Raw genomic sequence first — 24,281 nt, 5'->3', positions numbered from 1 at the left:
TGAATATTTGGTCGCCGAATTTTCAATTATTTTTAATATTAAAATCGAATACAAAAATCGATTTTCACTTTAAAAAAAATCGATTATTTTTCACATCCCTATTAATTTTATAAACTTAATCGGCCATTTTGAATGTGGTTTATGCTAGACTAGCGGTAATTAGTTTTACAGTGCAAAGTTTACTTTATAAATCCGTTTCTTTTTTATTTTCACGTGAAAGTGCGTTATTTTATTTGCATTTTTTGAAACTTGGCTTTACATACATAATCAACACTGATTTCTCGCGATCATTTTCAGATTTATAGTGATGGCGTCTACAAGTTTTACTCGTGAAAATGATTTTGAGGACGATGGGTCCGTTGTGAATCGTGACTTGAATAGTGAGGAAGTGATCACATTTTCCGGAGCAAAACTCACTTGGAGGTGTTCCAATGAAGGTCCTCCGAGACTCCTAAATAATTAGTATCGTCAAAAAAGTGCGATGGTATTCAAAACTGTTACCGGAATTATAACGAAAGATTATCTGATATATATTTTACATTACACGAACTAAAGCTCGTATAACTTGCCAGTCAGTCTTCTAGTATTGAAAATATATGTAACATATGAGATAAGTCTTTGTATGGATATTTGAATGTACTTAGACGACTAATGATATGAGTCGGTAAAACTAGCAACCCTACGTTTCTCTAAGCCAATATTTAGCTATACAGTACACCCTATACCATCAACACAATGTACACTTATGAACGTCAATAAAGAAATACATATTAAATGCTTCTAATTTTACATTCACTGCCAGTTCTCAAATCAAGGGCGTAGAACGGACGAGAAGAACTGGCAATAAACTCTCCGCTATATCAATAGTAGAAATATAAATAATTGCGGGATATCTACACCATGAAACCTAAGGTAAGTACAGAGAGTCAAGGTGGTATTAATTAAAGTTATTGGGGGGCTCACCATGCTAATTATGAGCTGGAAGGAGTCTGCGTAATTTTGAGGTGTCTTGACAGTCATGTGACTATATTCAAATTACTATGTTAAAATCACACTTAAAATACACATATATAACATCTACCTACCTATAACACAAATATAAAATTTGGCAAGTTAGCTGTTCGTGTATCGAGCATTATACATTTTTAGGACGCAGAACCGTGTCAGCGGTTGTAATGTTCAACGAAATTGGAGCAACTTGTACTATCAAAAGCGCACCACAATTCTGGTATTGGCCTCGGTTGGTTGTATCTATTTCCTTGGACTTTTTTCTTACAAGGACAGCAGGTAATCCGGCTTCTGAGCCTTCCCATTATCCTTGATAGAAATTAATAAGTATTCAATTGCATCTATATGGATTTCTAGATCCTATGATAATACTCTCAGTTAATCCAATTAGACTTCCTATCCTTCAGTATAAGATACTACATATTTAGTCATCGTAACTAAAGCTTCTTTAAAAGCATAAAACAAACAACAAAAAGCAAACTCCTTTTGAAATGTCTCGTTTATATTTTTACTAAACATTTGACCAAACTTTACACCCCAGTGTAATAGTTTGTTTATGATCTTAGGCTAAGGTTCGGTCACGCTTAGCGTAAGTATGACTTCCGTATGTCAAAAAACAGTCACATTTGGGTGCGTACAGACTATGTAACATATTATATAACTTGTGTTTTATAACACGTCCACACAAGGTTACATAACCTTGTTATTCAACATTATAACATAAAACAATACTGTACACATTAGAATAACAATGCAATATAACAATGTTATATAACCATTTTAAATAACAAAAGAAAAACAAAAAAACGTAGATGCTAAGTTCGTCCTAGCATACATATCAATAACATATTATTATAACATGTTTTATAACATGTTTTATAACATTCAGTGTTCACATTATCTGAAACATGTTGTATAGCAATGTTGTATAATGTTATATAGTCTGTACGCACCTTTAGAGACACAAAGTCTTACCCAGCTCTAACTCTCGACTTTGAATCTGAAGGTTAGACGTGGCTTACTTGGTTCTGCCAACGATCCAAACATATATTATGATGTCGGTATGTATTTGAATGATTATTTTGTTCACTGAATTGCACCACGTTTCATTTATAGAACGTGTAATTTTTTTAAAATAAAGAAATTAAATGAACATGTACGCGTTCTTTGGATTACCAATAAACTTACTCCTGTTATCATAATGAGAAAAACAGTATTAATTAATGACTTTGTCTAACTAAAGCACTGATCCTTCTGTTATATTTTTTTAGTCTCTTATAATTACAATATTAATGTATTGAAGGCTACATAATGAATTATTATCGCAACGACTAATTGTAATGAGTGGTACAGCTGTTAACTAGGACTGTCTCTCATTTGCCTAAATATTTTATTATGAAACTTCTCATACAATCATTACTCTGCAAGCATATGCGTCGGTATTTAAAAATGCATTACTCATAGAATTTTCTATGTTATACTCTCATATTCGTAAAAGGATTCCATTACAACGTGTTAGACGCGTACTCTGAACACCGGAATCACATTAACTGCAACATGTGGGAAAGCTGTAAAATTGTTTTACTAATGGCGCACTGCAGTACAGCATTCCATCTTTTGAAATTTAGGCATAGTAGAATGAATTGAACCGTGTTATTTTATAAATTTTTCTCAGCGAACTTCGTTCGGCCTAACAGTCTAATAATATCTTTAGTTAAACTTAATTTAAGATTTCATTAAGGTAATAACATTAGTGCAACTTTTAGAATGGCAGGTTTACACATTAGGCCTCTTCTCTCTAACGATAATATTGCGATACTGCATGTTAAAGCACTTTCTGATATACAACATTTTTTGCTTTGTTATCCGGCGCAAGAACAAAGTGGTAGGTTTCTTTTATATGCGTAATTTTGTCACCAGATGGCACCACATGCAGTTTGCATTCATAAAATTAAGTAATTTATTTATTTTTATTCGTTAACTTATCCGATAATGTATTACACATTCTGCTATTCGGAGCGGAGAAGAATCCACCAAAAAAGAGATAACTAACATTGTTCCAGCCGATCTTTAGTTGTAAGTGGTGTAACTAACAAGACTTTGTTTTATATATTTAATATATAGATAACTCGGAAATTATGCGACATTTTCAACAACAATTGTTATATATCAATTTACATAGTGTAATGAATTATTTAATTAAGTTATTAAGAATCCTATCTATTGGCGAAAACCGTACAAAAATATGTTTTTACGCTCATATAAACACGGCCTGACATTTTATAATTTATCCCACCGACTCGGTTAAAGCGGCTTAATTTTATTCAGACATGCCTTATACCCAGGAGATATAGTACACATTAAAACTGTCTATTCCTTAACTCTCATACAATCGGCATCTAAGGCATGCATGGATCTTTATAACTACGTTTTTCTGCGAAGTAGTCGGGCAAAATAGTTATGCCTCTAAACTGAATATCGGTTATTAAAACTTAAATTTCTAATCTATGCAAGAGCATAGGTTTAATGAAAAACCAAAATGTATGTAATATATAAACCTAATCACTTGTTATCGTCACTTAAACACTGAGCTTATAGACATGTTCATGACCGCATACTGGTGTGAGAGACTCAGCCGGCTATTTTTTTCTAATGTCTATTCAAAACAGAGTCTAATATATAGAAACGAAATTACCGTATTCAAATATCTGTTTTCCATACCACGTCTTATCCAGGAATTGAAATTGAATATCAAATAGCAAAAATAACTGTATAATGCGGTCTTTAACGAGAAGGATATAAATAAGGCTTTGGCTGACGCATGACTGTGTTATTTTTGTTGACGTAATGGAACGCAGATGTATATTAGGGCTTTAGACGTATTCTTACATAATTTATAGGTTATTTATTTACCTCGTGGGGTAATAAGTAACTCTGGGGGTCCTATATTCGATTTCAACTTGCTTTTCTGGGCCTTAGACGTTTCCGATGACGGATCTTTGACTAAGGGTCTGTTTCACAATGTATGGATAAAGTACCAAATAGCTATGCAACATATAAATTATTTGGAAGATAAATTGTGCTATTTGACACTTCATCGGACTCATAACTTATGATGGACTTTATGTGACGAATAGCGCTATCTGGCAGTCGTGAAACGCAACAATTGTGTTTATCCTACCAATAAGTAATAAATAGCTAATTTGGAACTTATGTAGAACTTATCCGTACATTGTGAAACAGACCCTAAGTATGAATTGCGCTTATCCACAAGATAAACACATGCAGAGACGGGGTCCGAACACACTACCTATGCTTGAGTTTCGTGCATACATTCTAAACTAACATTCTAACATGTTATTAAAATAATAAAAAATATACTACTAATAGAAGTAATTTAAAGATGTCTGTGACTACAATGGAAGATCTATTTAAATTTGAAACTGCACTATCGCTAGTTTCACGACAAATCTGACTTCCAAAATGAGTCGCCATACTGATATATTCTGCATAAATTCAACTTAGCAGAAACGTTTATCGCACATAATAAACTCGTAGAGGAGGAGATGCTGAAAATTGTGTCAATATATTAAATTCGTTTTACGAATGCGTAATATTTAGTCCAGTAGTTTGGAACACAATTTTCATTGAAAGAAAGTTATTCGATTTCTAACGCATTTATGCGTCTACAAGTGTCAGGAATGTCCACCGCAAGTGTCCGACATGTCTAATTTTTTTTTATCTAACTCCATTTGAAATACAGAAAGTGTCCTAAAAGCGCCCCGCCGTGGAAGCTAGGCCTCTCGTCAATTCCGTTTAAAAGGAATTTCGTATTCTGCCTCGACGTCAGAGGTTTACATTCAAGTACAGGTATAGTCCGAACAATCATTGTATTCTCCGTGACGTATGCGATTTAAGATGCATGCCTACGCAACGCTAGAAACCAATCAGTAAGGATAGTTTCGTTGGCGATTTGACGTTAACGTTGATTAAGCCAAAAAAAGAAATATACATTAAATGCTTCTAATTTTTCTTCTCAAATCAGGGGCGTAGAACGGAAGTGAAGAACTGGCAATAGACTCTCCGCCAATCTTTTTAATCGCCAACTTTTTTGTTTTACACAACGTTTGTAAGGAGTTGCAACCATAACACCATGTTCCACATGACATCTTAAGTAATAACTATTAATAAAATAAATTAAAAATCAAAGGTTTGTCCACTATAAGCAGGAGATATGGTGAAATAGGAGCACGCACTCACATTCTCGTGGGAACAACACGCAAAGACATAGTTGAAACTACTAACATCACCACATACACAAATTCAAGTACAACCAGTCACCACAAGTAGCACCCGTTCACAAGTATGATGCATGGCCAGCCATCGGCCCCCTCGCCATATTTTAGGGAGAGAGACAACCTGACCCATGGACATTAGTTGGCGCAAATTTTTCGATTTTTTATTGATAGACATACGTTTAATGGATGATACGCCTGAAGGCTTTTGTATACAAGTTATTGAAAGGCTGGCTAATTTATTTAGTTTGTTCAACACGATAGAATATACGAGTGCGAATTAGAAACATATTTATATAATATAATATTTATATAAAATGATGCCACTACATGCTGTAGACTCGAGGCATCAATGAAAGATGTTGTAAAATGGAATATTCATCCTTTTTGAGAGCACCATTTGGATGTGTTTCGTAATTTGTGCAAGTTGTCAAACCAGCTATGAAGGGATTCATCTTTAATACTTCTAAGAAGTCCATGACAATATATCTATTTTTTGCAATAAAATAATACTTACACTATCACAGAGAAGAGCTAATACAATAAAGTATGTAATATAACTCGTATGCATTAAGTTCAAAACGTTTCCCACTTAGTAATCAAGATAAAAAAACTTTCTCGTCACTTACGTATTACGTTTATTTCATAATATTATTCATAGAGTACAAGAATATCAAGACTCATGAGCTCCCCATAACAAGATAAAGCTTAGTTTCAACTTTAAATTAAATTCAAATGCAGATAATAACACAAGTCACGCTCGTAGATATGACTTGCTATTTGGAGCGTATCTAACTACTGCAACCTATAAATCTTTCGGAAATTTGCATAACACTGAGAAAATTATAATATTCCCGCGCAACCGACTAAATGCGGAACATTAGTAATTATCTTATAAACGTTAATTGGCGCTCAAGGATATTGAATAAAGTCGACTTAAAACAGGAGTGAGTCATCCATATATGACACACAGGACGAGACTTTCTTCAGTACAGATGAGTGCCTAATAAGCCTTTTACGTAATCGACTGATAATTATTTATTTATTTACACTTTGTTGCACGTACACATAAGGAGCTAAGCGAATAGGGACTGGAAGTGAGTTCCATAGCTTAACTGCAGAGACCTTAAAGGATTCGCCAAGAAAGGAGGAGTTATGACACGGCAATTATTGCGTTGATACTTGATTATGAGATAAATATCAGTAGTTTACCTCGCCAAGGCCCCAGCAGTGGCTCAAAAACGAAGTCGAAATGATTTGATCAGTCGCGCGTCGATTTTACACAAGCGCTTAGATGTTGAAAGTCGGTCAACGAGGTGTAAGTTGGTGGAAGTGGAATTTCATAGTCTCGAAGTCCGAAATAGCACACATTTAAAAAAGTCAAATAAAATGTAAAGTTGGATTTATCCAGATTCACAGATACATAAAGAAAAAATATATGCAAACACACAAGCCAGAAAGACATTAAAAATACGTAGATAATTTAATATGTGGGAGATTACGCATAAAACTACAAAATAATTATAATAATGGAAAAGGTCTTATGGAAAGGATATCAATCGATCTGTTATATCATAGCCTTGCACCCTATCTGGCTGACACACTAGTATCTTCTGTTTAGTCAGCATTTCCCACCGAGAGGTGAAACAATAATTAAAATACGAAGTTAGTTCGGTTATCATCCTTAGTCGCGGAAACATATTTATTGGCTTTCACTTTATTCTGTTCTTATAATTAATTAATATTCAAATAAAAGTTCAATTGATTGTATCGTGAACTCATTTTTCTTTTTTTTTTAAAACCCAATTACTGGGATTCTTCTAACAGATCGATCGAGGATTTTAATCTATTCTCAAATAAAACTGTAAGAAGTACGAAAAAAGATCGATATTATAAAAAAACTAAGTAATAGATTCAAGAAGCGCGGTATTATTCGTGGCATCTACATGTATTACAATCACTCTTACCTCGCCTATAAATTTTAAAAAGCAAAATGTTCATAAAAATTTAAAAGTATACTGCTCCAAAAACTTTTACAAGCTATTGATAATTCACAAGCCTTGTTACGCAGTGTACGTTTTAAAGGTAAAATATGAAAATGTACGTTACATTTACTTGTATTAAATATGGTCCCATAGTGGAGTACCGCACGGGCCGGCCTTTCATATTTGATGTGAAAGCTGCGACACTCTATCTATTCAACCTTGTGATTTAAAAACTGTATGGCGGGAGCATTGCAGTTTTACGTTTATGTATTAAATGGAATACAGTTTTGAGTGTATCGTAGTTATATGTATATTTATGTTAGCCATTCATGGGTGATTCTAATATTAACGTAACCAAAACACGTCCTAACATTATTACAATTTTTAGTACTTTGTCTCAAAGGCGGTTTTTTAAAAAGTCTTTCTGGCCGTAGTGTACGTGTCGAGATGAAGTTGTAATTAGATCTATGGCTCACTGAGGCGGGAGTGGACTCTCAATCAATTTACTGTCAATTTGTCGCCTTTTATCCACGCTGCCTCTTAATCGACTCTCCTCTCGACATCATTCTACAACTCAATTGTTGTGATGGTACTTTGTCTTATCTTACGAGAGTTTTAGTTATAACAGTCAAAGCGTTATAATTTGGTACTTACACATATATTAATTAAATAACCTGCTTTATACTCACTACATGCCCTCACAAACTATTATTGTTTATTACGACACAACGGTTTGACGAAGTATTTTTGTAAGGCGGCGCGACGTTTCTATAATCAATGAAATTTTTAAATTTTTTTTTGGTCCTGTGGCTGTGCCATCTTGGGCTCAACTGTCAATCCACATTTACGAGATAAAAGAAGGAAGTTGTGCATCACTAATTAAACCTTCGCCTAGTCAGCGCTGTAATGCGACTTCATTTGTTTTTAAAATACATTTCATTGTGCTCATTACCTATAAGTACCTTTATCTAGGGTTAATAAACATTTCATATAAATTAGTTATACTAATAGGATTAGGTACTCTTAGTTTTGTGTGTGACTATAATTACGTCGTAATGTATTGGACTTGAAGAAAACACACTTACCTATGTGTATTTTCTAAATGCTGGGGCCCGTTGGCTAGTATTTGTTTAGTGAATTTTCATTATCTTCAACTATAAATTTATTTTTGTACCTGAAATATTATTAAAATGCGGTGGCCGTAAATTTATTTAAGTCCTTCCTGAGGTGCAATCACGTCTTTCCCGGCAAGATTAATTACAGCAATCGACGTTTTTAATTAGTTCTGTAATTAACAGCATGCCACGCCTTCCGCGCGAACTAAAACAAATTACTTTTTAATACAATCACTTGGCGGACTTTGATTAAATTGCTACGATGTTGCTGCTCTGCGTAAATAGAAAAGTTATTTTATAACATGTAATAATTACAGTTGAAAAAGCTTTACGTACAAAAGCATTAACGAGTTCAATATTAGGAAGATATACATTTAAATAATAACTTATTACTACTATATTTAGATAAAAAAGTCTCCGACGCGACGTAGATCTTCAAGACAGAATTTCGATTAACAAAATCTATAACAAAAAAGGAGTCCCTTTAGGCAAGATTTCGAATATACTGGCAGAATTCCCCTTTGAATAGCTAGACTGATTCTTTGTGCGAGGTAGCTGCCAGCTCTTCGGTCTCCTATGATGTCGACTAACCTTTTTGCTATTTCCTTAAAAAGCCTTATAGGGCTAGGACCCCACGGACCAAGGGTCATGGTTTTTAGGAAGATATTAATGTGTGACATTCTGAAAATATGAAGATTGACAAACCATGAGCTGTTGCGCTACCATAACCCATCCTTATTAATGGTGCAGGGGAATATTTTTTCTTTAACTGTAGATTCAGTAAGTGTCAAAAGATAAAAAAATACATATAAGAAATATGCTTTGAAGGCTTTGATGTTATAACTAAAATAACAGTTTCACGTATAATTAGTTATCTGTTTAATTATGCCAGATTTGATGTTCGCATTATATTATGTTATCTAAAATTGAATACCTATGGCGCATGTGATGCCGCAGGCATGCGTTAATTACTAAACAGAGATACTATAATCCCCGCTTTGGTATTTCCTTTTAAAATATAATAAATAGGAATTGTCGGCGTAGTTCGTCACAATCGGAATTGTCACAACTCCCCCGGGATGGCTTTGAGGAAAAATGGTTGCTAACGAGCTTGCTCCCCCTCTCCCACTTTTAATCCAAACCCCACCCCCTGTATCTTTAGCACTTTAAAACCCTTTTGCAATTTTCCTCGCGAACGAATTGATAATAGAAAAAGGAAGATAATAATCCCTTTTTTTAATATGTATAATGTAAATTAACCGCCTCGTTGGTCTAGTGCTAGCCACTTGTTTGACAGAAGTTTTGAGTTTTCTGGTCAAATTGACGTAGAGAACATGTCATTAAAATACTTATTACTTACTTATGCTATTTTAAAAGAGGCAAAATTCTAAATATATTTATTATGTATTCATGTAGGTTGGACACTGAAATATTTTCGAACCAATTCGACTTAGGGTCCTTCAAGAAAAGACCGTACCAATAATTATTTAAGCATGATGTAATGGTTGCAGGTGCTTACAAAGTACATTTTGTAAAAAAACCTTGGCGAGTTAAAAGAGCGACCTAGAGTTTATTGCCATTTCTTTCCTACCGCTCTACGCCCTTGATTTGAGAACTGGTAGTAAATGTATTTAGAAGCAACAATTTTTTTTACGGACATACGTTAAATTAGCTACTTTAATAAATTATATTTTGTTTCCTCTCCTTATCTTATATCTTATCTAATTCAGTTTTCGTATCAGCAACGCCCGTCGTTCCACAACTGAGCATTTTTTAAGGCAGATTTTGCCGTGCACCACCACTATGTGGAAACAGCTGTCTACTGAAGTAATTTCGAACCAATTCAACTTATAGTCCTTCAATAAAAGAGCCATACGCCATAATCTAAATAAAACAATTTTATTTTATTGTCGGAATTCATAGACATTATTATTCATAATTTTCTTTCCGTTTTGATTTTTATAGCAAATATATAATATGTTTAACCTTAGTACCTACTTTGTTTAATTTGGTTGTTATATTATCGTAAATGAAATGAATGAATGGTTTTCAACGAAAAAGAACATTCTTCGTGCGTGTTCAGCCATTTAGTCTCATTAGCGATTTTCCGATTGAGTGATCGCAGAAACGAATAAAGGACGACAAAGCCTATTCCGAGATCTTAAGAATTTTATCTACATTTGTAATCTTCCGGTCGGAAAATTGCTGTCGTCGCGATTATGTCTCTGACATTATGTAAACTTTGGGAAAATGATAAAATTTGCATTTTTTCTTCTATCTTGAATTTAAAGTGTGCCTTTATTTATTATGAAAAAAAATCGGTTTTTTATGTTTATTTATATCTTCACGGATGATGTCCGAAGAGTAGCTGTCCCTATGTGACTACGTAAAGCTAGAAACAGAAAAGAGTGGAAGCCCTTAGAGGAGGCCTATGTCCAAGGACAAGATGTATAACAGAAATCAACCGGCTTGCCGATTAATAAGTAGTATTTTTTTTTTAAATTGTTAGTGTTAATTTTTTTGTATTTCACATTTTTATGTACTAGTATAAGTAATTACAGCAATAAAGGCTTTTATTATATTATTATTATTATTATTATTATTATTATTATTATTATTATATTATATCTTCACGCCTTTTCTGGAGCAGGCAGAGACACGGATCTTCACTTACTACGCTCCTGATATACCTCTCTCGCTTCATCTACTTTGAATACATTCACCATTCATGCTCGTCGGTTCGGTTCTTTTAACTGGCCCTGGCCATGTCGTACAGAGTTGTTAATCGTTTCGCATTCATTTGTTCTACATGGCTTAACCACCTAAGCATTCCCTTTCCTCCTTCTCTCTACGTCCTCTTTTACCCCACACTGGTCACGTATCTCACTATTACTTATCCAATGTTACACCACACATACTTGATTCTAGACGCTGTGATATCCACGGCATTTATTACTTTCATTCTTTCTCTGCCACACCCAACATTGTTTAATATTTTAAAAAAAACATTTATTTTTCCGCCCAATATTTTATTCGTTAACTTATTGTTATTAATAATTACCATTATAAAGCAAATATTCAAATTCATTAACATTTATTGTACGTATGTTTTGTCACTGACACCTGGAAATTATATCTATTACTTATTAATTCTAAACTAGTATGTGTTATTAAGCTTTATTTGTCATTTTCTCTTTTATAGTGTTTACTTTGAAATGAAAAAAGATTAGTGCTTTAGGTTAAATATAGTATTTCATAACTAAACAAAATCAATGAAGTATTATTGATTGATCTCTTTATGGGTTCTTGTATAAATGTAGAGGAGTTGTCACTCCTATGTCTCTGAAGCAAGAAAGGTTAGGTTAGGAACTAGTGGCAGAAGTCAAGTTTATTTGCTCAGCAGTCTGAAACACTGATAACGCGAATCTGGGTACGATCCCATTGCACGGATTCCTGCCACAGATTATAGGTGTCGCTATAAATTGAAAGCTAGGATGTCGTTTTTGGTTGAAGTAACGCCATCAAAAACATAACTTGTAAAAAAGCAACCGCACCTTCAACCGTAGAAACTGTTTTGATATTCATGTAATGTCAAGTCCCTACTAAGGGACCCTATGTCTGCTAGAAGAGCCTTTGAGTTTTATTGATCGGTTAGTCAGTGAGAGAAATTTTACTAGTTATAATTACTAAACTATTGGTTCAAATGGATTTTGAAATATCCCTGGTTGGAAACGGTAAATTCAGCCTTCTTATGTGGATGAAGCACAATAAAGTTACAGGAGTCGACAATGGCCTGAACTGCTTCGAGAAAAAGGAGGTACGGCCGTGACGCTTTTTTGCTCAACTTAGCGGGTGCTCCCCAGATTGTGTCTCCTTGTAGTGACGATTTAACAAAATAAAACATTATTTCTTTAATATTAATTGGACGAAACGATTTATTCTTATCTAGGAGCACAGTAAGTGTAACCCTGAAGTTCAGATTAACTATATCATTAGTGGTTAAAGCTGAATCTTGCGGTAATTGTAATCGTCCACTCTCCGTCCATTAGGGGATGCTCAGTAATGGACCACTTTGTTCCAGCCACGGCCCAACGCCAATTGCCTTTATCAACGGGAACTCTTGTTACAAAAGCCATTATTAACATGTAATGCTTTAATGAACATTGCGTCTGACTTATCATACGTGCTGAACTGTGTGCGAATCATGTTTTTAATTAATATAACGATGTGATTCTAGAGTAGATAATTAATAATTGTTAAGAATATGTTCTGATGAACAATAAACTATGGAAATTAAAAACAATACAGTTTTTTCTAGAACTTATGAATAATAATTCGTAGGTACAAAATAAGATCACAAAAATAATTAATAACATAAAAAATAAATTAATAGATAAGATAGGTAAATAGATAGTACCGATGACCCCAGAGCTGGTGGATTCCGCGCTCAACGAATAAAATATGTTGTCTGCATTTAACGTACACTGCCACAGGAACCAATTTTTTAAAATTAATTTTCTTGTAAATTGGAAATAAATGTTACTTACATAAATTATTTATTGGGTTTTCGACGGTTCGTGTACTATTGTGAATCTTTAGTGATTCAAAAGGAGTTCTTTTTAATTAATGCAATTATGATCAACTAATAACGATTTCATAGTTAAAGACGTCCTATGGCAATTGTACGTGACATCTCCTATGACATAGCACATCATCCATATAAAGCAGTGTTCACACGTATGTTTAAACTAAAAAAGCGTACTTTATCCAGATTGAGTTCCATAGTTGTATCAATGGATTTATTATGTGTAATTGTTTGACCACTAGGTAAGAAGACTGAGCAAACTATGACTCCCTTATGTATAAATTCAATGCGTTTTGCGTCTTAAGAACTGATGCTAGCATCTGAGGCCAAGAGAGAGACTTACTTATATATAACTAATTTTATAACAAATAACAATAATATAGAATCCAAAAATGATTTAGCTTTTAACTATAGAAATTTTTACAAAGAGGAATGAGTTTCATATGGTAATTCGGCCAAATGCTTATCATTCGCCAAACACTGGCACTCTTTTGTAACCTGAATTACTCCGCATTGCCATCAGCCTTCGCTTAGGAGTGCCTATTGCATTTGTGTTTCTATGGCTTTGAAGTAAGTAGCCTTGGACACCTTGGCCTCCATTGCCAAAAGAGTACAGGAGGTTTTCTCGCCATACCGCGCTCAACGACATCCGCTCTCATGCCTCTGTCAATGTTCCAGCCATGGCAGGCGGCCGGATGGGATGGGACAGGGTTTAGTATGGGATGCTACTTGTGTGGACACGTTAGCCCCGTCTCACCTCCTTCGGACAAGCTCAAAAGGTGGCGCGGCTACAGAGCAGGCGGAAAATAATAAACGGCTCAATAATAAGTCTTTCCTCCAACTATGATTTTGTTCTTTTCATGACTTTTTCATTTTAATTCAAGGCTTAACAATCAAATTAATGTCTGGCAAATTCATTTTTAGTTTTTCTAATATTTAAATAACATAATATTAAAATTACAGACATTCTAAAATACTTTGAAATTTTTATAAAAAAAAAAATTTAAATCGTGTCTGGCACATAGTTAGCCATGTGAAAAATGTCTGGCAATAAAAAAAGTATGTCAGGCAGACTTATTTAAAAAGGAAAAATTACGTTTCTTAAAATGCTTTTAAAATCCAGGACAGATAGGATGCGCACTAATGAATGCAACCGCTTCCGCCAGCCAGATTGCCCAGACTCTAACCGAAAGTGTAAGAAGGAAGACATATCACAAAATCAGCTGACCTCTTTCTTTCTTTTCAAACGTTGCTACCTCCCGTACTAAAAGGTACACTGTCACAGGGACCAATCTTTTTATTTCAATTTCCATTATTATGTATTATACTAAATCAAATTAATAGTAATTATTGAGCCATTTAGTTCCATTAACTAAGGATTATGCCAATTTCAAAAAGCTCGAAGTTTTAAAAATGATTGCAATCATGCTTGTTGTACAAATTATTAAACAGAATATTATTGTGTAAACGCCCTGACGGCTAACCGCATTCGGCGGTCACAGTACGTGCTATGTGGAACCCATAGCTTCAACTGTCGCTATGTAAGCAATAATATGCTGTTACTTTAATTCATCTTAACGTATTCATCCTTTAAAAAACCGGAAGAAGAGGTTATAAAATCGATTTTAAAATAATATACTCTTTGTCATATTAATTATTTATAAATAAAAGTAAACATACATTGTGCTATATAATTGAAATTGACTTAATTGAATTCATTAATTCTTCACCTCCGAAGTTGAAAGAGTAAACGAACTTACCATAGTAATAAGTCAAATATATCATATTAATTTAATACATTTAGTGGCGCAACACCACTATTTGGGACCAGCTACCCACTAAAGTATTTCCAAAATAATTTAGTGTCCTTCAATAAAATGTCGTACAAATCCTTGAAGGGGAGGCAGCGCACTGACTATGTGAGTGTCCATGGGCACTTAACCTCATGGGCCTCCGTCACGTTTGCCCCATGTTCTATAAAAAATATTCAATTTCAAAACCGCTTAGTTCTATCCTCGCAATGAGCCCACCATTTTATAAGTACTTATCTGTCTCTTTTAATTGCAGTGCAAACGTTATTTCGTAGAAAGAAATGAATGGGAGGGTACTTAGACTTTTGTTATATTCGATTTGAGAAAAACAGAAAATATATGGAACTGAAAGAATAGTTTTCAAAAGAAGGATCGCAATCGATATTCTAAATTAAATTAATTCCTGCATCCTGAGAGGAAGTTTCGGCCAAATATTGGTATCGAGAATTCTATACTCACTCTCTATTTTAATACTACACGTTTACTACGAGCAAAATTATTCAAAGCGAACATCCGTAAGATCGTTGTTCGATAGTCCATTGTTCAGTTTCTAATTCAGAAGCTCAAATATTCATACAAAAATATATTAAAAATTACATTTTTCGTATTTTGTACTAAAGAGTTACAACTGAATTTTTCATACAAAAGATATCTACTCTATAACAATAAGAGAACATGAGCATTATTTGCATAACCAATACATGCTTTTAGGAGTGGTTTAATAATGTAGACAACAAAAAAATTAAAACGACGTACAGTAGTTTCAATATCCATTACCACACAACTGTCAACACTGCAGTGCATCGCAAACACAGTGAGCGCTTATGGTACAAGGGAATAAATGTTGCGATAACTTAAAATAAAGCAGCCTAGTGTCTTCAGCGAACGACTCTCATCGCTGAGGACGTAGGTTCGATCCCCGGCTGTGCACCAATGGTCTTTCTTTCTATGTGCGCATTTAACATTCGCTCGAACGGTGAAGGAAAACATCGTGAGGAAACCGATATGTCTTAGACCCAAAAAGTCGACGGCGTGTGTCAGGCATAGGAGGCTGATCACCTACTTGCCTCTCTCGTCTTCTCTCGCATTTCTCTCTCTCTCGTCTCTAGCCTCTCTTCTCAAAGGCCAAGTCGTTGGGAATTACCTTTACGGTAGCTGGTTCCACAAAGTGCCTTGTAAGTAGTAAAGTGCGTTGTCTTGTAAGGTACTTTCGACTCTTTTGTCATATTTTGAGTTGACAAAAAAGGCTATGTTGTGTACATTGGCTATCTTATATAAACGTTTAAGTGAGAATGTAAAACGAAAGAAGCAAAACGAATTCGCCTTCGATTGCGATTGGTCAAACGGAGTTAATAACACGTCACGTGTTAGTGCATATTCGACTATGAATGATGAGATTTGAACAGACTTGCGATTCTGTAACTCACTTTTCGAACTCGATAAACAATAAACTACAAGCTCCCTCCTTGTCAGAATGCCAAATCGTAAAATGACTGCTTCGCGACTGATTTGAGCGTGACCGCCCCTGCGAAAACCGCTATGCGAGTTCGAAAAGTGAGTTACAGAATCGCAAGGCTGATCGTACAATGGTTTCTTCGTTTGTTATACATTTTTGCCGAGAGATGTTATACATTCTCGCTGTTTGCTCATATATGTATTATGACTGTCTGGTAAACTATTCTACACTTGTACCATACGCAAAAATCCGATGAGCACTTCAACCGCTACTAAAATAAATTAATAATGTCTCAGCCGTTGTGGTTTTTATAATTATGCTTGTCAACAGTCACAGAGAACACATACGGCGCAGACTTTACTCTGTGCACAGTAATGTACTTAAGCCGATGAAAATGTGTACGCCTTGAACACTCATTAATTCAATGGCTTTTCTAATTTATTACACAACGGCTTATTTTGATTAATCCTATCCTAATTTTAGGATATACTATTTGTCACTTGTTAAGAATTTAGAAAGCATTTAATGCTTAGTTCAGCTTACTTTTTCTGTAGCTTAATTGGAGCTTTAGTTCGATTCCTAGTAAAACAATTGTTGTTTCGAATTCGTAGACACAGATCGCAACGCGCCAGAATAGGAGATCAGTTATTTAACAAAACACATAGAAATCGGCATGTCCTGTGAAGTATTAACTTCACTATGACGTATGCACTCCAGATATTTTTTTTTTTCATATTATATAGTATTAGGCAGATCACCTTTATGCCAGATGAGAGATGTTTCGAAAAAGGTTGTGAAGCTAGCATGAATTAAATCCAAAAATTTACAACCTGTGTGCACAACTCAGCACAAAAGGCCGCTTGTTAAACTATAGTTAGTAGTTAGTTTAACTAGTAGTTAGTTTAACTAGTAGTTAGATTAACTAGTAGTTAGTTAACCTAGTAGTTAGATTAACTAGTAGTTAGTTTGACTAGTAGTAGATTAACTAGTAGTTAGTTAAATTAGTAACAACTACTTGTCTATATAAAAAATGAAAATAATTTAAGAAACAGTTGCAATCTGAGACCACATCTAAGGGGAACTATTGTTATTATTATAAGTACCCAGTGTCGGTATATTGGTTAAGAACAAAACTTATTAATACCATAGTATTACAAAAAAATATTCACGTATGTAAATATACAAACACAGTTTTCCTTTCAAGTGATATATGGAACTCAAATAGATTGTAGACACGATATGAATGTTTTACTTGTCTGTCAGCCGGTCCTATTTAATTTAAGTGTATGCGTACATTACGATAATGAATCTACCACAAACTCTAGTGCTCCGTAAATTACTTGACGTTGAAACTTCAAACATCACTAGTGGATTTTCACAATGAAAATTAAAACGATAAATCTTGTTGTTAAACTTGAAAATCTACTCTGCATCTATAGGAATTACAATTTTTTCTCAAGGAGAAATCGAGTTCTTATCAATATACGAATTCTTTTTGAGCTGTCTCTAACTATTATCAATACAGTACTGGTTCTATCGCATCTGACATCTTGGTCTAATTTCGCAACGTATTTATTGAGTCATGTCAATGGATTGATTATAATAATATCCGCCAGGTGGTACACTAAATCCTTCAAAAAACTAATCGAGTACATTGATGCGAATCAAGCTCAGTTCTTGCCCGAAATTGACTATGTTAATATCTTAGAAAAGAAATATAAAGCCTTAAAAATTGTGCTTATTTGCTACGGAATTTTTACTATATTTGTAATCTGTCATCGTTTAACGGTGGATAACGGAGTACCGCTGGATATTCAATATATTATATTCTATATTAATTTAAGAATTACCAACATAAGATATATACTTGAATACATCGTTATGTATAGCATTCTTAGTGTACTAACAGTGCATGTTAATTGCATTTCCCGAAGAGTTGAGGAGAAAGCAAAATTCTATGAAAGTAAAACTGAGAATGAAATTGAAGAAGAAAATGGCAATGAATGCTGTTTCCAAAAATGGACCGTTGCTTATACAAACATTAAAGAAAGTTCTAATCTCTTCAACAATATATTTGGCGTTCAGGTGAGCTTATATTTTTCGTACAAGGTTTGGATGATCTTTGACAGAATTACTAGAACCGACGACTCAAATATACTCTAATCGTAAAAAATTTGGTACTCCAATTCTTAAAAGGTCGGCAACGCACTCCCGAGCCCATGAGTAACCATGGGCGGTAAAAAAATAAGTTTTATTGCTTATACAAATGTTTTTTTTAATGTTTGGAGGGATGCATGATTTATAGTAAATTTTTGTTTTTAGATGACTGTTGTTCTTCTCACTGCTATGCTATATTTTATAATTTTCTTGTATAAGGCTGCTTCCATCGGTGTTTCCGTAAGTAAACGTGACTTAATAATCATAGTCTTAAAAATAAAAAACAGTGGCGCTACAACCGACGAAGGTTATTTGTTGTTTAAAATAAAATAACATAAATCTTTTTTTTTATTTAATGGTTTAAGTGTCGAAATTTTTGAGGCATGAGCCGGACACACTTTCGTCTGCCAGTTTAATTAAAAGTATTGTTGCCATAAATACTGTTACATAAAAACTTTTTTTAATTTTTTTACTTATTTTGAATTTGGAAGACGTATATTATTTTAAAAACTTCTTTAGATTTTGCGCAATTATACATATTTTTTCGTGTTCATTATCAAATTATAAACGGAATAGGGGGTGATAAAGGAAATAGGATTGCAATGATCACCTTGCACAAAGTGGGTATGGAGCCGTCGGTCATATTCCAGACACTTCAAAAGCTTGATATCAGCCGTATGTTCGTGTATCGTACTATCAACAGATACAACAAAACTTCATCTGTCGAAGACCAGAAAAGATCGGGGCGGCCGGGCCGCGTGCTGTTAGAACTACAAACTACTATTGTTAAAGCCAAAATTCGTCAAAACAATCTTATCGCGAGAAATAAAGATTCCCGCTAGGACTTCGTCGCGTATTACAAAAAAAGACCTGAATCTAGATGCTTATCGTCAATGTATAGGACATGCTCTAAATCAATCTTTACTATTAAAAACCCAGGTGAAAAGCACAGAAATATCCTCTTTAGGTACCCAAGCCTGGCTTGAAATCAAAGTTCCGGACTTTATAAGAGCTGAAGACTGGCCCTCATCTAGCCCAGGCCTCAACCTTTTAGACTTCAAATTATGTTCAGTTTTAGAGGACATTGCCTGCTCTAAATGACATGGCGACATTGAGTTTCTTAAAAAATCTTTAGAGCAAGCAGAGCCGCGTATTTTCCCTTGGAAACAGAGCGTAAATTCATAGATTCGTGGCCAAACAGATTAAAGGCCTGTATAAAAGCCAAAGGTGGTCATTTATTCAAAACATTATTATTATTATTTTTTTATTGAGACTTTAATAAATTTGTCGGTATAAATTTTGACAATATTACATCACTTCATTTTTAAAAATGCATTTTCATTTGTAACAGAACTTATGGCTGGACTAGGTAGTTTACATAAGTTCAACTATGAATTCCACATTGACCAAGTTCCAAAATATATTCATATATTCTACGTATTTAAATAAAACTAAGGACGGTTTTAAATTAATATAATTTTTTTCTAGGGATCATCTGGAGTACTCAATCAATCTATTATATTATATTCCTTGAAATTTCTGCTGTACATAATCGCCTTATTTATGCTTACGAGCAGCGCTCATACACTGCAGACTTCAGCTGACTGTCTTCGACGCCACCTCGCTAGGCTCTTGATTTATTGTCCTATTAGTAAGTAACATGTGTTATTTAATTAAGACCTTTATAATACAATGCAATTCATCAGGGAAAAGGGAATCAAAACATCTTTAAACCTCGCAAATAAATTTATTTTACAGGACTAATTAAAAATTCATCAAATCAAAATAAGTTTATTCAGTTTAGATGCGTCTTAGCGCATGCTTATGAATGTCAAAAACAAAAAAATCGTAAAAGAGCAAGACTACGCCATCCGTTCGCAAAACTACCAGGAGGCCTTGTTGTGGGAAGAAAGGGCAAGAAACTCAACAAGTTTTACCCTCCCTTGATATTAAAATCCTACATTAAAGACTCCTTTAAGGTCTCTGCAGTTAGGCTATGGAGTTCACTTCCCGTCCCTATTCGCTTAGCTCCTTCTCTATCTTCCTTTAAATTTCTTCTGTACAAACATTACCTGTCCACATCATAAACCTAACTTTCGTACTAACTACTAATTGACATTAGACTGATCTTAAATTAAATTATTATGATTCATGTGCACTTTTTACTTTTTATTTTTCATGTATCCTTTATTAGTTTAGTTTGTTTTTGTTTTCTTAATAACTATACATAATATGTATTTTGCACTTCTTGCCTACCTCATCTAATTTAATACGTTTTTTTTCTTTTCTCACAGTGGTTTCCTGGAAGAGAACGCTCGAAAGCGATAAGGCCGCCAGTTGCCCTCCTTTATATTTAATTATGTTAAATTTTTATATTGTAATACAACGAATTCAAAGGATTGTAATCTGTGGTTAATTTTAGATGGTTATCAGTACCACTGTTTCTATGTTCCAGATCACAGCTCATACGGGTCCACAAAGGATCTATTACAACTGGTCGCCACTCGCAAGCTACGCACACGCGCCTTTGGATCTCTTACGATTGATATGACACTGCTGCCATCTAGTGTCATGTTCTTTACTTCTTACACTGTTATAGCTTTGCAATTTAATAATGTAGTTTAAGCACACTAGTTTGATTGTTTAGATGTCTACACTCACCTCGTTTTTACGGGTATATTTGCTTTCTTAGATTCTAAGCTAAAATCACAGTATTTTTAATGAGAGAACTAAAAAATAATTAATAGCAAAATTATTTGTGTGGTTTTATTTCTGCACATGACAGTATAGTAACAGTTTGGTATAAAATAATTGTTGGGATAATAATTAACGTTAGTAAATAGTAAAGCCTAGTTCTAAAATATACGTTTCAGAATAATATAATGAGATTAATTTGTTAGTAGCGCAACAGATACAATGTTTACGTTATGGAAATTATATAAATTTGGTTATTATACGAACTTCCTAAAGGCAGGACTTATACCGGAGAGAAAGTTCTTTCCGATCTATTGTTTGTAAATTTTCCGCTATCAGCCAGGATTCAACAGGGTACAATTACTATTTTGGGTTATACACAAATGTATCAGCTAAGAAAAGGGGCACTTAGAGTGGAAAAAAACATGTTGAGTTGAGCGTTGTTTAATTATTACAGCTTATAAAATAAAATACTTAGTGATTAGAAGGAGAGTTTTTTACCAACTCTGTCTGTCTTACGTATTAGATTTGAAACTGATTGTACATCGAAATTAGTCTTTATTGACGTTCATATGTGTACACTGTACATTAAGTACATATGTGAATGAATCTTTTAAACAAATTAAAAACAACACAGTTGCATACTAATTTATAATTTGATCACGTACTTCAGGAAATTATAATTTAGTTTTTAACATACATTTGCTGTAACATTTATGTTTGTGTACATTTTAATTAATTGAAAATGTAAATAACATTCGTTTGATTAATGTGAAAGCTCTTAATTTTATTGGTTGTGTCAGCCATGTTGATTGTCATAACAGTTACGTAAAGTTTGCTTTACAAATGAACAACGCTTTTCGCTTCATTTCTCCGTATCACAATTAGGTTTCCACTATTCGAATTTGGAACTTTTTCAAAATTTACAGACTGAAATGGAACATTTTTAGATTTTCCAATGTTTTGTCCACTTAAACATTTTTGAAACTATGCAAATAAACATGGTAATTTTAAGTGTGCCTCTTTAAACGTTATGGGTAAAATTCTGAGTTAAGACTAAGCAGAAGCTATGTCAAACTCCAATCCGTTTCTGACGTACAAGAGTCGTACTTACGCAACTTTGCTGCTCTAGCTTAACTTAGGATAAGATTCATCCTAAGTTGACGTTCCAAACTGTTTCCTACATTGATGATGAGATTGCTGTGTGTATAAAACACTTGCTTGTATGGTTTAGATGTACATTGTTACTAATATGCCCTGTACCGGAAAATAGTCGGTCAACCAAGAAGTGATCACTTACTAGATAATAAAGATAAATAATTAATGAAACAGTTGTAGAAATATGTCTGGCCATACTCAATTGGGAGTCTATATTATTAAGCCATTATTGCTGACACCCAGTATAATATATTAACACATATTGAAGTGACATAATAACACTTAATTCTAATACATAAATAAAACTTAGTGTAATACATCATAATATGACGCGTTTTAGGTAATCAGCATGTCCTGTGACACATAGACCTTTTCGAACTGCTTCCATTATTTTCTAATGTTAGCTCTTCTTGTCCAAATTGCCTTCTATTCTCTTTATATCGACTGTCCATCTCTTGCTCTGTCTTCCTCTTTTCCTTTTTCCATCGCGTGGTTGCCATTCTGTAATTATTTTTGTTCATTTCAACCTGGTATCTCTCGTCATGTTATATGCTATCACCACTTGGGGTGGTGCAGCCAAAACCCATCTGCTGTCCCTGGAACGTGCCCAGAGGGCTCTTCTAAAAGTTTGCTTATTCAAACCCATTCTTTTCCCTACTTTCACCCTCTATCAGGAAGCTCAGATACTTACAGTACGTCAACTGTTCATCCTAAACACAGCCCTCAAACAGCATCACGAACATAAACCTAGTCCTTCTTCCTCTCGATCTGCTCGCCGCCCACCCCCTGTTCACCTTCCTTCTCTCTACACTGCCTTTTCCCACCGCTTCTACTGTTACCTCGGCCCTTTTATTTACAACAAACTAAATCGCAAGCTGAATATTCACTTACTCTTATCCTTCAGTTGTAAAAAGAAGGTCACTGCCTACATACAAGGTCTCAACTATGATGAGACTGAAAACTTAATCCAACCAATGGTCTAACTTACAATTTATAGCTTATTTTTGATTTACTATTTATTTTTATACTTATTTAAGTACTGTTATCTATTTATCTAAGTACTAATATATATATATTTATCTAAGTACTAATATATATATATATATAATAATATATATAATAATTAGCACGGATGTTATATCGGCGCGATTGCACACCTACATATTTTAATTAGGTACCTCTTTTCTCCATGTTACATCTGTAAAATGTCCTTATTAATAATTTACTCTTGTTACTGGTTACTTTTTACACCATGTGGGGAGAGGCTGGTGGTCTGAGATACAAGCCCTGCTTAGTTCAGTCACCAGTCTCTCACAATCTTATAATGTTTCCTTGCGACAATATATCTGTTTCTTAATATTAGTTAATATCAATGTAAGATTGTGGAGAAAAATAAAGATTTTTTTTTTTTTTTTTTTTTATATGCCCGGTCCAGCGCCATTTCAATTGCCTTATTTATACTGTCCTCTACTTTGGTCGTTGATCTTATCTGTTCTGCTCTTTTTCGATGTCTCAGTGTTACCCACAATTTTTCATACATTCATTCTTTCCATGGCTCTTTGGCATGTTCTCAACTTTAGAAGATGTTTCTGATATAATGCCCTCAGCCGTATGTGACACATGGTAGGATACATAAGTTAAAAACCTTTTTCTTAGCTACCATTGGGAAGTCTATACTTTTAAGTTATTCCTTGAGGGGCCAAAATCTCTTCCAGGTAGACACTCTTCTTTCAATCTCAAGATATTATTTGCCCTAGATCGCATTCTAGGGAATTGGGAGTCTATAGGAGTTTCGAATTCGTATTATTTCAGTAGGTTAGACTTCTCCTAATGATTAGTATATCAATATCAAAAAATATATAATTAAAAATATTTATATTTAAAGGTTATTGAAAAATACTTCTGAAACATTTTCATATTCATGAAATACTAACAGGAAAAGAATTGTTATAAGAAAAGGCTTTGAAGGGTTTTCCAGTTGGCTTTTTTAAAATATCGTTGAAAATAAATACTTAAA

At 34.0% G+C, this 24,281-nt stretch overlaps 1 long non-coding RNA gene across 1 annotated transcript; it reads left to right on the top strand.

Annotated features, from left to right (window-relative positions):
- On the top strand, nucleotides 1-502 carry LOC125055371. Its single transcript, XR_007117871.1, has 2 exons — nucleotides 1-219; nucleotides 298-502. It is a non-coding gene; the product is annotated as an uncharacterized LOC125055371 (long non-coding RNA).
- The last annotated feature ends 23,779 nt before the right edge of the window (nucleotides 503-24,281 follow it).

This window comes from Pieris napi, chromosome 13 (genome assembly GCF_905475465.1).
Source record: "Pieris napi chromosome 13, ilPieNapi1.2, whole genome shotgun sequence".
Lineage (NCBI taxonomy): Eukaryota > Metazoa > Arthropoda > Insecta > Lepidoptera > Pieridae > Pieris > Pieris napi.
This window is presented reverse-complemented; position numbering and strand designations above follow the sequence as displayed.